The sequence below is a fragment of the Rhinolophus hipposideros genome (genome assembly GCF_964194185.1).
Source record: "Rhinolophus hipposideros genome assembly, chromosome: 6".
In the NCBI taxonomy this organism is placed as follows: Eukaryota; Metazoa; Chordata; class Mammalia; order Chiroptera; family Rhinolophidae; genus Rhinolophus; species Rhinolophus hipposideros.
Window position 1 is genome coordinate 84,242,391 of NC_138052.1, and position 16,882 is coordinate 84,259,272.

At 51.8% G+C, this 16,882-nt stretch overlaps 1 protein-coding gene across 14 annotated transcripts in view; it reads right to left on the minus strand.

Moving 5' to 3' along the window:
* Positions 1-16,882, minus strand: part of TNS1 (tensin 1) — a gene marked incomplete at its 5' end in the record, with an annotated part of 224,568 nt that overhangs the window by 134,878 nt on the left and 72,808 nt on the right. The window contains one exon of one of the 14 annotated variants that reach the window (XM_081051639.1): positions 798-933. The exons of 12 other annotated variants lie outside the window; for them this stretch is intronic. Of the gene's footprint in view, positions 1-797; positions 934-16,882 lie in introns of those variants that run through there. One more of the 14 variants, XM_081051640.1, reaches the window with a different exon arrangement.

Here is a 16,882-nt window from a genome sequence, read left to right on the forward strand (position 1 = left end):
CTTGGGAAGGGGTGGCAGGCAGGGTATCAGAGGGTCAGGGGTGGGGGGAGAAGAAAGAGGGGGGTGAAAGGCAGCTGTGTGTGTCTGTTCATTAACCACCTGGATTAGCTATTTCTGCCCAGAGGGATGAGGAAGGAGTAAGATGCTGGTTGGGGGAGGGCAGCAGGGGGCACTCATGCCAGGCTGTGCCCATGGGCAAGGGAGCACGGACACAAGCTGAGGGGAGTGCTTTTAACTCCAACCTTTCCAGGCCTGCCAGACCCTCCCTTGCAGCTGTGACCAACTCTTGGGAGGTGAGACATGGGAGAACCCCAAGGAGGAGAAAGACGCTCAGTAACAGCTCCAGTGGGCAGTAGGGAAAGAAATAAAAAGGAAAAAGTGCCCACCCTTCTCATGGGCCTCTCCCCCAGGCAGCCCTGTGATAGGCAGGCAGGTGGGCAAGAGAATGCTGGTGAATAAATGTTCCCAACCTCCCCACTTCCTTGGTAGATGTGTCCCTTCCCACTCACCCCCACTGGCCTGGGTCTCAAGGAGCCACGGACACTAGCAACTTCCCCAGCAAACAAAACTCCTCTCACTGGCGTCTCTCACAGCGTGGACAACAGCACCTTGGACATCTCTGCCCAAACCTCAGACACATCTGCAGGGAAGACTGACAGGATGGCCAGAGGGGCTAGCCTAGCCATAGACATGTGACCAGGCAGGCTGGCTTCCTCCTGCCCTAATGAATGCCCTGATCGGTGGTCCTAACAGCATCAGGAGAGCAGCCCCGCAGCACGTACACACCCCACACTCACCTTTCCGGCAGGGGAGCCCCTGGTGGGGATGGGTGTCTAGGCTCACGAGACAGGCGGTGGGCAGTGAGTGACAGGGCAGCAGCTGGGGCTGGCAAGAAGCTGGATGCCAAGAGGAGGGCGTGAGTGAGCCTTGTGTCCAGGTGGGGAGCGGGCGCAGGGAGCAGAGCTGGCCCCAGGGCCACTGCTGGGAGCAACTGAGCAAGGGCGCTGCTCGCCCGGTTCCCTCCCCCGGAGGCAGGCGGGCAAGTGCGCACCGCCTTCTTCCCGGAGCCGGAGCCGGCCAGCAGCGCCTGCCACCGCCTCCTTTAACCCCTGCGGCACTCACGCCCAACTCCAGCCAGGCTGGCAGTGACAGGGCACTGAACCTGGGACAGGGCATAGCAACAAGTGTGGCCTCCCCTCTCTGTCAGCCACTGGTCCAGCAGCTTTCCTGGGGACCCTCAGGAAGGGGCCAGAGAGCTTGGGGGTCGGGGGGCACAGATAGTGAAGGGGGGCAGGAAGCCATGGAAGAGACAGCTGCAGAGAAACGGCCAAAGGGCCCCTGGGTGGGGAATGATGTTTGGTAAGTTGGTGATCATGATAATGACAGTCATGAACAGAACTCCCAACTTTTGTCTAACACTCTGTGTTATGCTGTTTCCAGCTCATTTTATGACTCGAGACCTAGAATCTCACTTCTGAACCTGCTTTGTCCTTACCTGTCAAATACAAGATAACAGTCCCAGCCTTTTTCTCTGTCTGGGCTGAGTTAGGGTATTTGTGACTGTGTATGCAAAAGTGATTTAAACTGAACTCTAGTTACTAAAATACATGCTTCAACCTTCTTTGAAATGCATCAAAAAAAATAAGATAAATTAATGGATGGAGAAATAGAAATGGGAGAAAGCAAATATGCCAGAGTGTTCAGTATAGAATCGAGGGCGTTTACCATAAAGCCTTTCAACTTTTCTACATGTACAAAATGGTTTTATAGTGTAAAATATTAGAGGCAATGAGATTTGAAAAGTTTGGAGTGCCGTGTAAACGATAAACGTGAAGCACATAGGATTATTTTGAGGGGAAGGGAAAAGCCATTTGCTGCACACCCATTACATGCCAGGGTCTTAAAAAATTTCCCTCTCCCTGAATCTTGGAATCACCCTGTTATTTTAACTGCAGAAAGTGACCTTGGTGCAGTCAGGTAACTTGTCCAAGACAACACAGGATGGTATACAGCGGGAGCTGGGACCTGACAAACTGGTTCCCAAGCCAAGCTCCTCACCAGCCAGCCCTCCAGAGAGTGAAAGGCCCTTCCATCCCCATCCCGGCCACCTTCATATGAGGTCCTGGGCCAGTGACCCAAATGTCTGGGCCTCAGTTTCCCCTACTGGATCATGAGTTTGGAGCCACAGGTCTTCAAGATCTCTTCCAGTTCTAATACCCACTGATTTTATTAATTAACCCCTCCCCCCCCCAAGTTTCCAAAGAGTAAAGTGACAGGGGAGGCCCCGGAGGGACAAACAGCCTCAGGAAAGATTTGGGGGCATCTAGGATCAGTGCAACAGGGAAGATGATTAGCACGTTAGAGGGCCGCTCCTGAACTCATCAGTGACAGCGACACCCTTAAGGATGGGTGGGAAAGGGGCACCTTCTCAGGACCTCCTGCGGGGAGGATGGACATAGAGCTGTCATTGCACCCACTCCCTGCCTCCAGAGCAAAATGAGCTCATCCCTCCCCAGGTGGGAACAGTCTGGGTTGCCATAGTCCCAAATTCCAGCATCTCAGGATCCACCAGGCTTCACAGCAGCCTCAGTCTGCGAGTGGGTGGGCACTACCAGAGATGGAAGAGACGAGGCCCCACAGAACTGGCCTCCCAGGCTGTTGGACTAGGTAGGGAAACCTGACCCAGGCCCTCTCTGGCCCCTACTCTAGGGCAAAGGTGTCTCCTGACAACTTAATCCTGCCTAACCGCACACCCCCTGCAGACCAAGGGCCCTGGTAGGCTTGGATCAGCCTTTGTCAGGGGAGGGAAGTGAGAGCAATCTAGGCTCTTCTAGAAGTGGGTGGGAGGGTCTCAGGTCACTGCACAAGTGCCATCCTCCCCCTCTCTCCCTTCCAGCACACACCCACTATCATCCTGCTTAACATCAAATAATCCTTGCCCCCCCACCCCCCAGCCCCCGCCTTCCACCCCCATCCCCCACCTGGCACCTATCTTTACAGCAGAACATTCGAGGCCCTCTTGATACAGGCCCTCTTGATACAGCCCTGCCTCTTCAACCTTCTCATCGCAGGGTTCCCTCTTCTCCCCATCAGCGTTCAGGGCTCAATTCAAAAGCCACAGTCTCCACAGATGCTGCTCCAGCCACACTATTTGGGAGGCACTGGCCCTCCTCTGAACACCCAAGGCTCTTGCTCCTACACTAATGCCAAGACATACATTCGTTGGGTGCACTCCTGTATCTCCCATTGGTTGAACAAAGATTTATTCATCTTTTCCTTCCCCTTTCCTACTTTATCAAGCGCCTATCACCAGGTCGACACACAGACTCTCAATAAAGGTGGAATGAATCAATGAACAACGAAGAGATGGATTGGATGGGTGATTGGTTAAAAACTGAATAAAGGGGCACTTTAATGCTTAATTATGCACAAGGATATACCAAGATAATTGTTGGCAGACTTTTATCTTCAAAACTGTATGATCGCAGACAGAAAAACTGACTCTGCTATGACATGGGGACCATTAGACAAGATATAAAGTGTCCCAGGCACATCCCACCCTCCCCAGCTCTATGGCAGATCCAGGTAGATCTGAGAGACACCTCCGCCAGCTGCTCTCAAGGAGTCTTTGGTGGCGAAACACTCCACCAGCCCCCACCCCAACAACACCCCCTCTTTCCCAGCACCTGGACAGAGAACCATGGATTCAGCAACTCTCTAGAAACCACACACACAGGATGGCAAGAGCTAGAGGATTTCAAAGAAGAGCAGCCTTCCCCTTTATTTCCAAGAGCTGTCCCACAACCCACCATCCACCCCCGGCTTTCCCCAGTGTCAGTCCTATCGTCAGTCACACACACACACACACACACACACACACACAGTGAGAACTGCTTTGTGCAGAAGCCTGCTCAGCCCCTTTTCTCTCCCCTCCCCTCCCCTCCTCCTCCTCCTAGCCAATGAAGACTCAGAATTCCCAGGGTTTCCCATCTCCCATCCCCCAGTCCCCTCCCCACCTCCAGAGCCAGCCCAAACCCCTTTCCCTCCTCCCTCCGTCCCCCCCCATCCCCATGTGCAGCACTGCACATCTGGTTCCAGTTGTGGTTGGTCCTTTCAGGGGTAGGCCTGGGGGTTTCTCATAAAACTCAATAACACCAGTGTTGCAGCGCAGTGGAGCTGGGGGATGGGAGGGCAGGAGGCCTACGGGGGCATAGGGAGAGAAGCCTGCGGCAAAGAGGCAAGAAGACACACAGAACCCAGAAAGGAGCAGGGCCGTGCCTGGCCTCAAATGAGTGGTCAATGGATACTTGTTAGTGGACGACAGAAGCTGGAGAAACAGACGGCAGCAACACCAGGAGGAGAGAGAGTGGGACAAAGAGGGGATCAGAAACAGAGATCCAGAAGGAGGAAAGACACAGAGCTGGGGGTGCTGGTGGCTGTGGAGCCACAGAGAGGCCATTGAGAAAAGCAAGGAAAATGAATTGTGTATGTTGGGGCCAGGTGCTGAGTTAGGCAGTTCCATGGGGAGCGGAGGGGACAAGACAGAAAGACAGAGGGACACAGAGAGACAGAGAAGAAAGGACAAAGATAAAGTCAAGAGAAAGATGGCAAAAGAGTGTGGAATCCAGATTTCCCTAGACTCTCAGCCCCACCAGGGAAGCGACTGGGGGCCAACCCAGAGCTGCTCTCATTTCTTCCTTCATTTTATTTTACTCAATATTGAAGCGCCTACCCTGCACCAAACGTTTTCCCATGTGTGTTTCCTCACAGGCCCTAATTAAAACCTGGGACGTGACTATAAGGCTACGATTCTTATCCCAATCTTAGACATGGGCTCAGAGCAGTAAGCGATTTACCCAAAATTACAGAGCAGCTGATAAAAAGGACGGAATTTCAATCCATGTCTTCCAACAAGTCTGTGTCACCACATAACACAATGGGGAATTCGGGGCCTCAGTGCTCCCTCTGGAGGGCATCAGATCATGTGACACCCCCCCAATACTCTCTCCCTCCCTCTCTCTCTCTCTCTCTCTCTCTCTCTCTCTCTCTCTCTCTCTCTCTCTCGTTCTCTCTCTCTCTCTCTCATTCTCTCTCTCTCTCTCTCTCTCTCTCTCTCTCTCTCTCTCTCTCTCTCGTGTTCTCTCTCTCTCGCTCTCTCTCGCTCTCTCTGCCAGATTCCCAGGTTCTTACAGCACTAAGGGGAAGCTCCTCTGAGCTGGGCTAAGAGCTGACCACAAACACTCAGCATCCTCCTAGGATGCAGGAGGGGAGTGGTCTCCAGGGAGCTGCAGGAGCTACCCCCTTCTAGCGTCCTTGGCCCCCACTGTCTTCTGCCCTCTCCACCACAGAGAAGGCAAGGCCACATGCCCAGGTCCCAAGGGGAGAGACCCTGGGCTTCAGAATCCTGATGAATCCAACAAACAGACGGCTGGGAGCCAGGCCCTGGGGGTCACACAAGGCATTTGGTCAACGTCTGTGCACTGGGGTTGCGCCCTCCCACTTCTGACCACTACCTCCCCTCCACCTCTGCAGCTATAGATGAGTTTGGGCTATCCCCCAGGGAGCTTTCATCTCAGGGTCACACTCTAGGACCCTCCCCTCACCAGGGCTCCCCCATAGCAAACTACGGAAGCTATACTCCACCATGCTGCCCCACAAAGCCCCTCTCCCTCCCTTCCTCGCTGAGGCCTTATAGGTTCCACAGCCCAGGTCACTTCGCTTTCTGTTCATCATTCCTAATACTCAGGCCCAGACTGAGGCTGGAGCAGGGGCACCTCCTCATCATCACCGATGTCCCTACTTACATCTCATTTGCATATATTCCCATCATCTCTCAAAGTGCAGAAATGGGCACAACCTCTGGCCCTTTGCCACACACTCCCCCAGGGAGAGAGAAGTGCCAGCCTGCCACATTCCAGCTTCCTACTCTCAGATTTGCACCCTAGTCTGAGGGTAAAGGATCAGAGGACAAGGAAAGCATGGGGGAAATGGCCTGCCAAAAACTGTCCCCAAGACACCCGTCAACAGCCTCTCCCTCCTCTGGGCCTGCCTCAGTTTCCAGGCAGGATTCCTCTCAGGTCAACCCCAGCAATGATCACTAGCTTCAGCATCCTTTCAGGGACCCCACAATGCTCCCTCACAGAGCTACACCCACCAGCCTAACCCCAATACTGAGGTTTCTGGACTGGACAGTTGGGGAATCCCCCAGACCTAGATTATCTAGAATTCAGGAAGGTGTTGGCAGGATCTGTGATGAAATGCTTGAAGACGAGATAGAAAGTCAAGTGGATTCCTCACCAGCAAGCCCAGGGGTGTTGATTAATAGATCAATGTCAACTTTCTGACTCGCCAAAGGGCTCTGTCCTCTGCCCTGGCTTGTCCAACATACTTGTCAGTAACGTAGGTGAAGAGTTAGAATGGAAGCTTACCAAGTACACAAATTTTTCAAAAAGCAGGAGGAAAAGCTAAGACGCCGAAGTGAATTAAATGCAAAACTGACTTTATAAACAGGCCAAAATTAGCAAGGCAACATTTCTCTCGGGATAAAGTCCTGAACTAAAGTTCAAAAGTCATTTTTAAAAAAAGGAATAAATAACAGTTCATGTAGGGAAAGCACTAAGATTTAGTGAAAACAGAAATGTATTCCAGCTGCAGTAGGATATGGCTGCCCCCAAAAGGCAAATGCACTTTGGGTTTCATTAACAGAGATATAGAACCTAGATCAGAGGAGGTGAGCGCTCTACTTTACTCCACGCGGCTCAGACACCATCAAAAAAGGTGAGTTCTCCTATATTCTATAAACCAAAGAGCATCTAGAAGAGGACAGCAGTAAACCGTCAATAAATATTTGTGGAATAAAAGCACAAGGAAGGTTAAAGAAATTGTGTCCAACTTTTATTTCAGATGATAAAGAAAGGAGACAACAGGCATCATCAAATACTTGAAAAACTTTTAGAGAAAGTGAGCTAGAGCAAACTCCACTGCCACATACACCTCCCTGTCTCTTTGCCTCTTCATCTGTGAATTCCTTGAAACCTGGGACCATTTCCCATTTACCTCTGAATGTCCAAGAGGAAGACACAGCCAGAGGGTGAGCAGCTGCTAAGGGTAGGATAGCATACTGACAAGGCCAGGCCTGCGGCGCTGATCAGTCAGGAGCATGCTGACCCCCGTACGAGAGCCGACCCTTAGGCTGCCAGGCAGGAAGAGGTAAGGAGCCAGGCTGGTGGCTGAACTTTTGGCTTGCACACACTGTCCCAGGCTGACTTGTGTGCTCATCAACTGGCCTCCCACCCCCCAAAACTCCCCCTTTGCCACTGCCCAGTAGCCCTGCGGGGACTGGCCCAAGACAGGCAGCCTTGCCCAAAGTCTGGACTCCCCACGGGCCTGGCTCCTGCCAAAACTTGGGCTCCTCTCCATCCTCTCTCATCACCCACACGGCCTTCTCCCAGCTCCTCACTCTTTAGTGCGCCTCCTTCCCTTTCCTTCACCTGCTCAATCTACCCCTCATCTCACCAGTCCTTCTCCTTAACAACCAACTTTACTCTTCCCATGTTTCTCTTAGGACTCTTTCTTCTTACCCTGTGCTCTGTGGCAATGGGTTGCCGAAAATTTCACCCCCACCCTACTCTCACCCTCTCCCCATATTTTTTTTTTAATTCTTTAGCACTTTCAGAGTTGGAGAGAGCTGGAGACTTCCGTCCTGAACACTTAGATTCCACCCCTATAGATAGTCATAATAATCATTTTGTTCCACCTTGAAATGAGTTGCCATCCCTCCCGGGGCATGAGGATCACAGAAACTTGGCCCCATCTACCAAAGCCCAGGAGTGGAGGGGAGAGAGTCCAAGCTTTAGAGTTGCCTACCGGTGTTCGTCTAAAGCCTGAACACCCTATTCACTGGCTGTGTGACCTCAGGGAAGTTACTTAACCACTCAGAGCACTGAGTGCAGAGTCTGGCATAGAGCAGCCCTCCATGCTCCCCCCACATCCTCCTCCTTCACAGAAGCCATCACCATCCTAAACCCCGTCACGATTTCTCTCTCCTTCCTGTATACTCTTTGGCCCTGTTTAATAAACACTTGAGTTTACTGAGTGCTTTCCATGTACCAGGCACTGTTCTTAGAGCTTTGTGGGTATTAACTCACTTTAATCCTTCTAACAACCCTCTGGGTAGTGACCATTATTCATCCCATTTTGTAGATGAGAAAACTGAAGTTCAGAGATACCAGCTATGATTGTTACTACTCTTCTAACTGAAGAGGCAGCATTGGGTCAGGGCCTTGCTACTCAACACCACGTACAATGCAGGGCTTCCTTGGGCCTGACAAACACTCCGCCAGCCCTGCTTACACGCATCAGGCCCTCAGAGCTCCCGCCCACACCCAAGCAGCTCCCATCCCTAAACGGAAACTTGCTTCCTATGGCTCCTGGTGTTGCCTCAGAAAGCAAATCCCTTTGACGCTGTATTCAGAAATCTCTCGCACACGTACAATCGCTCACCATCTCCCAGAGTAGTCCCTTCACAGGCTGGACAGTCCCAGGTCTTTCACAATTTCTAGATCTTTCCCCATTCCAGGTGCTTAGCTGTTTCTCTGGTTCTGATGCTTTTCCAGGTGGCCCTCGTGTGTTCATTCATTCACCCATTCACTCAACAAATGCTGTTGGAACGCCTGCCGTGGGTCAGGCCCTATGCCGGGCCCGTGGGTGGAACACAAGCAAAGCCCAAGGGAGTGCCTGCCCTCAAGGAGCACTTGGTCCAGAAGAGGAGAGACACTGAACAAACAAAAGCACAAACACATCACACAAAGAGCACCAAGTGACGTGAAGGGAAAAGAACCAAATGCCAGAGCAAGGAAGTGCTGAGCTCCTAAGAGCTAATGAGCACTTCTCTCATGCCAGGCCCTGTCAGAAAGTCCGTACATGCATTCGCTCACTCACTCCTCACCGCAGCCCTGGGAGTAGCTGTTATTCTAACCCTGCTTTTGTACAGCAGAGGAAGCTCCCACATGAGAGGTGAAGTCACTTGCCCAAAGTCAATAATAAGACAGCAAAGCACTGGTGATAAGACTGAACCCCAGTCTGTATTCTTAACCGTTATGCTCTGTTATCTCTAAGAGGTTCAAAGAGAGTTCCTTCAACTCAGTTCCCAAATGAATGAGCCCCACATGCATGCTAGTGGCAGCCTGACCATGGGGATGGCAGTGGCCCACGCTGGCATGAGCTGGACCCCATACTGTGCTTTTATCTGTGTACCCTAATGCTGTGTGGTCCTCATCGAGATGACGGTCATCTTAACTCCAGTGGGCGTTCACCCACTTGATGTCACCTTCAGACCTTTTAGCCTTTACCCTGGTTGGCTTCAGGGTAACTGGAAGGACTGTCAAAAGATGTGAATGGGGCCAGTGGCCAGCCACTCCTAGCAGGGCCTGTTTGAGACATGGCTCCATGATGGGACCAGGAAGGGGGCAAGAAAGGCTCCAAACTCTGGGAAACAATCATCCCAGGCTCTGCCCAGGCCACCCAACTGGGACTCACAAAATGTTGACAAGAATTTAAACTTGACTGGCCAAATCCTCTCTTTGTAGTGTTGTGGAAACTAAAGACTAAGGAAGACAAGTAGAGCGTCCCAATGTCATCATAGGGAGGAACTCAGGGGAATCAACCCTAGAACCAGGTGTCCAGTTCCCAGCCAGCATTCAGGCCTCTGCATCACACCAGCCCCCAGGAGAGCCAGTGCTGGTGTTACTTGTGAGGGGAGAAAAGCAGGAGCTTGTCCACTCAACCACAAGGAGGGAAAGGGCATCTCCGGCCCTTGGGTGATGAGGGACCCACAGGGATACTTGGGCTCCAAATGCAGCAGTTTGGTCTCTAAAAGATGATCAGAACAGGCTGGGGTGGGCAGGGGCCACAGCTGGAGCCCTTCCCTCTGGGTGCTCCTCCCCAGGGACCCCAGGGTGACTATTTTCCTAGGAACATTGTGTTCAGGCTGTGAGTCTTGGCTCAAACACCCTACACTGGCAGAGCTCCAGCTGCCTGTTTAATAATGTACAGCCCATCGACCATTAACAGCAGATTCCAACAACAACAAAAAAGTTTGGTGGTTGTTTTTGTTGTTGTTGTTGTTTTTCCTTCTTCCTGGTAGTTGGTGGTGGTTCTGAAAAACGAGTCTTCTCTGGCTGGCGTCCAAGGCAAACACAGCCTGCCCAGGATTATCCTGGCAGATCCCACCTGCCTCTGCCCACCCCCGCTCCACCATGCCCAGGCGCCAAAGAGCCCGCTCCCACCTCCACACTCCTGGCGATGCCCTGGGCCTGCTACCCCAGGAGCGGTAGCAGCCATGCTGGCACCTGGGAGTTCCAGGCAGGCCTAGAAGGATGTGGGATGTGCTGGCAGGGGCAGAGGGAGGGCAGGTGGGGGCCCAGCTCTAAACGGGCCTGATGCTTCCTAGGAATTCCACTCCTGTCTGGCCAGAGTTGGGAGCAGGTGAAGCTGGGGTAGCCCGAGCAGGCAAGAGGACGTAAGTCCCCAGCAGGATGGCCAGCTCTCCTGGGCAGAACCGAGCAAGGCAGTGAGGAGCCGGAGCCCCACTCCTCTCCATCGGAGAGTCAGGATTCAGGGAAGGATGGAGAAGCTCCAAAGCAGAAGTCTCATCGGAGGGGAGTTAAGACGAGGAGAGGAAACTCACTCCTGGAAGAAGCTGCATGATGAACAGATAGGTCCTGGGCTGTCTGTGCCAGGGGGCCTAGTGGAGAAAGCCTGCCATACTCTCCTTACCTCTCCAGCCTGGCAAGGAACTGCCAGAAATATGAGCAAAGGAGTGCAATGGTGGCAAGAGCTGCCAGGAGCCAGGGGGCTGGGTCTTCTTAGCTCCACCTGGTGACCCTGGGCCCATCTTGTGCCCTCTCATCACCATGCCATGAGAAGAATTAGCTGGGGGTACCCCATGCTGCCTGGGGATCCTGGCCAGAGAGGGACTGCCAAGGCCATATGCAAGGCAAACAGAGGGGTCCATAATCATGACGAGACGGTGATGTGTTATCATTTATCGAGTTCTTCGTATGCTCCAGGCACTGGATTTTTTTTTCTCCCAATTCTGCTAGGCAGGTACTACAGTTATTACCATCACACAGAGGAGGCAACTGAGGCTTGTAGAGGTTAAGTCACTTGCCCAAGGTCACAAGGCTAGTGAATGATGGAAGCAGGATTCGGACACAGGCCAGCTAACCCAGGGCTCTTAGACATGCTACCTTGGAGATTCCAGTCAAGGGGAGTGGTCCAGACCCCAAATGCTGAGGGCCCCAGCAGCCCCGTATCTGCCCTGCACACCTGCCTGCTGTCCCCGTCTCTCCCTTCCAGCCTTCCAGCCTCTCAGCATGTCCTGGCAGGGGCATCAGCCTCCCATGGGTCCTTTCTTTCCCTCCCATTCCCTAGGCCCCCTTGCAGCTTCCTGCTTCCCGCAGTAGGGGCACATAGTCATGGACACTCACACTTACTCATACACATTCATGCACACGTGCATGCACAGGTACCCATGCACTATACACAAGCACATGCACTTACACTCATGCGCGCACACACACACACACACACTCATTTCCTCCCACCGCGATAGAAATCCGTGTACAGATACACATGCACTCTTTGCACATACACTTCCGTGCGCCAAAGCCCCCAAAGATCTACACTAACACACACACTTATACCCACATAGGCACAGGGCCACGCACATTTACACATGGGTCCATGCACACTCACACACACACACTCCCATGCATGCACATGTGCGTGTGCACACACACATAGGAACACACATGAGCTCTAGTCACAGGTTTAATGCAGACAACCACGGGTGGTCTGGGCAGGCAGAGCTGGACAGGTGTCTGCCTTGCTACCCTGGTGGTTATTGCAAAGGCAAGAACGCTGCTGGCTAATCATACCGAAGTGCATTCCTGGTCTGAGATAAGCGGCCCAAACATCCTCGGCACGTTCCGGCCTCAGTGTCTCACCCCTGTGGATTCCACCCACCCGCAGCGCCATCCAGGAGGAGCCCCAGACACTGGCGCCGCCAGCACAGACACCTTGGCCAGGGGCCTGCCACGCTCCCCCCATTCTGTGTCTCCTCTCCAGGAACCCCAGGCCTGCTGTGAGCCTCAGTTTCCCCTCAGAGACATCCACACAGGAAAGAGAGGAGTTCGATATTCATGCTGCGAAGTGGGCTAAAGTACAAGTTGTCCTGCCCGCATTCCAGTCTCTCCAGGCTGGGCAAACTCACATCACATGTGGGCTCTGGTATTAAACACACACCACCAGGGCAGAGCCCGGAGTGGGGGAAAGGGAAGCTAGGGGAGTCCTTCCACTACGGGGTGCTTCAGCACCTCATCTCACCCTCCTCTCCACAACCTAATGACATCATTGTTATGGCCGCTGTTTTGCAGGTGAGGGGACTGAGCAGCACTAAAGAAGGGCTAGGAAGTAAGAGACCCTGAATCTGAACCCAGGTCTTCCAACTCCTAAGCGAGAGCTCTTTCCAGGACCTTGAATAATCTCCCCTCCTGGCTGACTCTTAGAATCAACCTATTTTCAGTACCACGGGGTAGGTCAGGGACATCACAGATTGTTTTTCTCAGGGAAAAACTCGTGCTCATTACAGGCTCAGGAACAGGGGCTCTCCATCACACACACACACACACACACAGAGGCACAAAGGGGTCAGGCATTCGGGGGTTATTCTAGGGTACCTACAGTTGCTTCAAGGAGGGTGGGGTGTCCTAGGAACAAAGGACAGGGAACAAGAGCCCTTCAAACCCCCGAGTCCCAAAGAGTTTGGAGGAAACTTGGGCTGTGAAGACAGAGAAAGGGGTGCTCTATCCATAGAGTCAAGAGGGAGGGGTCTTTTGATTGTAGGGCTGAGGGGTTGGGATGAAGGGCTGGGACTTGGGGAATGAGGCAGGACCCCAAGGATGACAGACACACACATACAGAGTCCTGAGGGACACAGAAGGGAGGGAGTGACACGGACACAGAAAGAAGTCAGACAGAAGGGAAAGCAAAGAGAGACACGATGGTAGAACCTGAGACACTAAAGGCAAGAGGCAGCAGGAAGAAATGTGGTCACACACAGAGGCAAGGCGCTGGAAAGTTATGCTGAACTTTGTGATCCCAGGCAGCCCTCATTTCAGTCTCTTCCGCACACTGTAGCCCAACCAACGTTCTAGGGCCGCAGTTCTAAAGTCTGTACACACACACACCCCTAACTCTCATGTGTCCCTATTGGCAACTCAGTCAATAAGGTCAAGAGCTGTTGCAGGCATTGCTCACATGCGAACAATGAGGCCCAGGGAAGGGCCAGGGCGTACCCAAACGTGCCCAGGAGCTCAGGGAGAAAGCCAGAAAGAGGACTCAAGTATCTCCTTCCCTTTGATAGCCCAGGAGGCGACCCCACCAGCCAGCAGAGCTGAGGCATGAGATCTCAGAAGAAAGCAAGGGGAGGAGAGAAAAGACAGGCCCTGGGGACTCTGGGCATGACTTTCCCAGCCCCAAGGGGATGGTATCAGGGAGGATCAGAGCAGTGTCCCACGCTGGAGGCCAGCAGCCAGGCTCAGAGAGGGCACGACCTTGGCTGGCAATGAAAGCAGAAGGTACAGGGGCACAGGGGGCAGGGCCACAGTGGTGAGGATGGCTGGAAGAGGGGGTGTGTTTCCATGAAGGCTTGGCCACCCCAGCCAGCGGCCCAGTAAGGCAGTCTAGCCATGCTTAAGAGCCGCGCATGACCTCTCGGCACTGCCCGCTGGCCCCCACTCTGAACAAGGCAGGCAGCCTTACATGGACGTCTCAGGGACATGGTATTCATCAGCTGAGAGATCAAGGAAGACAGGCGCATAAGCTTCCCCCTCCCCTCCCAACGTCACCCCAAGTGCCCTTCTCTCCCCACTGTCTCTCCGTTCAGAGCTCCCCTCCTTCCTGGAGACAGCTCAATGGTAATGGCAGGCCAAGGCCAGAGAGGGGAAGCTAGGAAAGGGAAGGCTACTGGGCTCCAGATTTCACATCTGGCTGGACAGAGACCCCAGCTGGGAGCCTGGGGGTGGGAAGGGGGGGGGAACCTGCGCTGCAGGGAAAGATGAAAGGGAACGGAGAGGGGTGGGACTATGAAAAAAGCTATCCCACATCATCAGTTGATTGGTGAAAAGACAGAGACAATGATATATGTAGACACATGAGTATAGTAGAACTAGAAAGGCTGAGCATAGTTTCCAAATTCATCTGCTTGATTCAAACCAACCAACTAAAACAAGACATTTTTGAGTTAATCAAGGAAAATTGAACAGACTAGGTATTAGCTGCTCTTAAGAAATTATTATTAATTATGTTGACTGTGATAATGGTATTACGGTAATGTTAAAGTTAAAAGTCCTTATCTATTAATGATACATACTGTAGTATTTACAGTGAAATGATATAATGTCTGGGATTGGCTTTAAAAACACGCTGGCAAAAAAAAAAAAAGGCAGGAGGGGGAGTGAGGGAGGACAAATGAATCAAAAACAGCAAAAAGTTGATGGTTGTTGAAGTGGGGGGTGGGTACAAAGGAGTACAATATACTATCTTTGCTACTTCTGTATGTTTCAAATCTACCATAATAAAGAATTGACCAACAAAAAAAAAAAAAAAAAAAAGAGGAGAGGTTCAGCTGGTCCACGTTTCCTAAAGTGTGGTATACACGAGGACCTTAGTTGGAAAACATGGCTCAAATTTTTTATTTTAATATTTTTGTATTTAGGAAGGAATTAAGAATATATAATTGTAGACTAAGCCCACAAACTCTATCATTAGAATGAGTAAAAGGCTCAAAAAGCAAGTCATATTTTTTTAAACTGAAGTCATAGCGTAGGATGGTGATGACTGATACGGTAAAATGAGAAAAGAGAAGACGCCTGACAGCAGTTGGGAAACCGCCACGCTCGCCCAACTGCCCCTGCATGGAAGCCGACACACCGTCCCACCAAGGGTGTCATTCACCCACTGCCCGAAATGTCATCTGTTTCCTGACAGTGCAGGTGTGCAGCCACCCTGACCCATCAGCCACTAAGGATGGGCCGGGCTGTGACGGGTGGATAGCTGGGATGGCGAGGGAATAATGGTTGCTTGCTGTTGCTTATCAAGGACAGCTCTGGCCCAGCTCTGTGCTTCCATTGTCTCCAATCCCCCACAGGCCTCCAAGGTAGACATTATCATGCCCATTCTACAGATAGGGAAACTGACTCAGAGAGGAAAGGTGACTTCTCAAGGTCCCAAGGCCAGTGGGTTACAGAGCCAGGATTTGAACCTACATCTCTCTGACACCCAAACCAGTTGGATCTCGAAGGCAGGCAGGGAACCAGCCCAGTAGGAGCATAAGGCCCAGAAGAGAGCTAAAGCATTGAAAGAGGTGGGAAGGAAGACAATAACAATATGGTCTATGAGGAGGAGAGGAAGGAGAAGGCAGGGAGGGCCTGGGCTACACAACAGGTTTGGGGTGTCTGGACAGTTGTTACACAAACATGGCAGAAAGAAAGGGAAAGACTGCAGCAAGCTGACTGGAGGTTAGATATCTAGGGGACCTGGAATGTAGAAATGGAAGGTTCCATTTCTCCTGGAATGTAGAAATGTGGGCCTCGGTCAACATTTCAAAATATCACACTTCGCAGGGCGGCCGGATGGCTCAGTTGGTTAGAGCGCGAGCTCTCAACAACAAGGTCGCTGGTTCAATTCCCGCATGGGATGGTGGGCTGTGCCCACTGCAACTAAGATTGAAAACAGTGACTGGACTTGGAGCTGAGGTGCGCCCTCCACAACTAGATTGAAGGACAACTTGGAGCTGATGGGCCCTGGAGAAACACACAGTTCCTCAATAGTCCCCAATAAAAATTTAAAAAGTCACACTTCTGAGCTTTGAGCTGGAATCATACCAACTCAGTATGGGAATGTAAGTTAATGTACATTATTCCTGAAAGTTCTGTTTGGTAGTCAAATGTGTTTAATTAATACAAACAGGGAGATGAGTGTAATTTCTCAAAATGTGAGGTTCATGGGGGAAATATTAATAAAAGAATCCTTTCACTGTCCATCAGAGCCTGAAATAGGCCTGGAGAGGAAGGGGGTTAGTGCCCTGGAGAGGACTGCCTGTTTACCCAGGTTTCTGACTTCTAGGAAAGTGGGTGGGACCATGATGAGAGACACAAACCCTCCTCTACCAAGCTCTCAGCACCCTGGAGGTCCCCACCCATTTTCCTGGCAGCTGAGAGGCCCCAAGGAAGCCCAGGCCCCTAAGCAGTCTTGCCTCCCATTCTTGCATCTTCTCTCAGGACCAGGGTCCCGTGTTGAGGACCAGGGTTAAGGGACCCTAATGCGTTTGGGGAAGGGAGGAGGTTAGAAGGGGTGTTGGACGTTTAGCGGCACAGAAGTTCTGGCTCCACGCATTTATTAGCTGTGTGAAGTTGGGCGAGTAGCCTGACCTCTCTGAGGCTGGTTCCCCTCCTCACCACCTCCCCTCCCTGCGCATGCTAAAACTAGAATAATAATAGCAACTTCTTCACAGGGCTGTTTTGAGAATTCACTGACATGATCCATGTAATACACTTAGCATGGAAGCTGGTACTTAACTGCTTAATAAATAGTAACCACCATTATTATTATTATTATTATTATTATTATTATTATTATTATTATTACTGTTGTTACCATTATTAACTATTTTATTTGAGATCCATAGTTGGGCTCTTTGGTATTCAAGGCTCTGATGAGACTGGATCAAGGAAGCTGCAGGGTGGGCAGCAGCCAGCAAGACAAAGGAGGCCAACAGGGGTGAGTGGCAGCAGCCCAATCTCATCCTCTCCAGGAATGC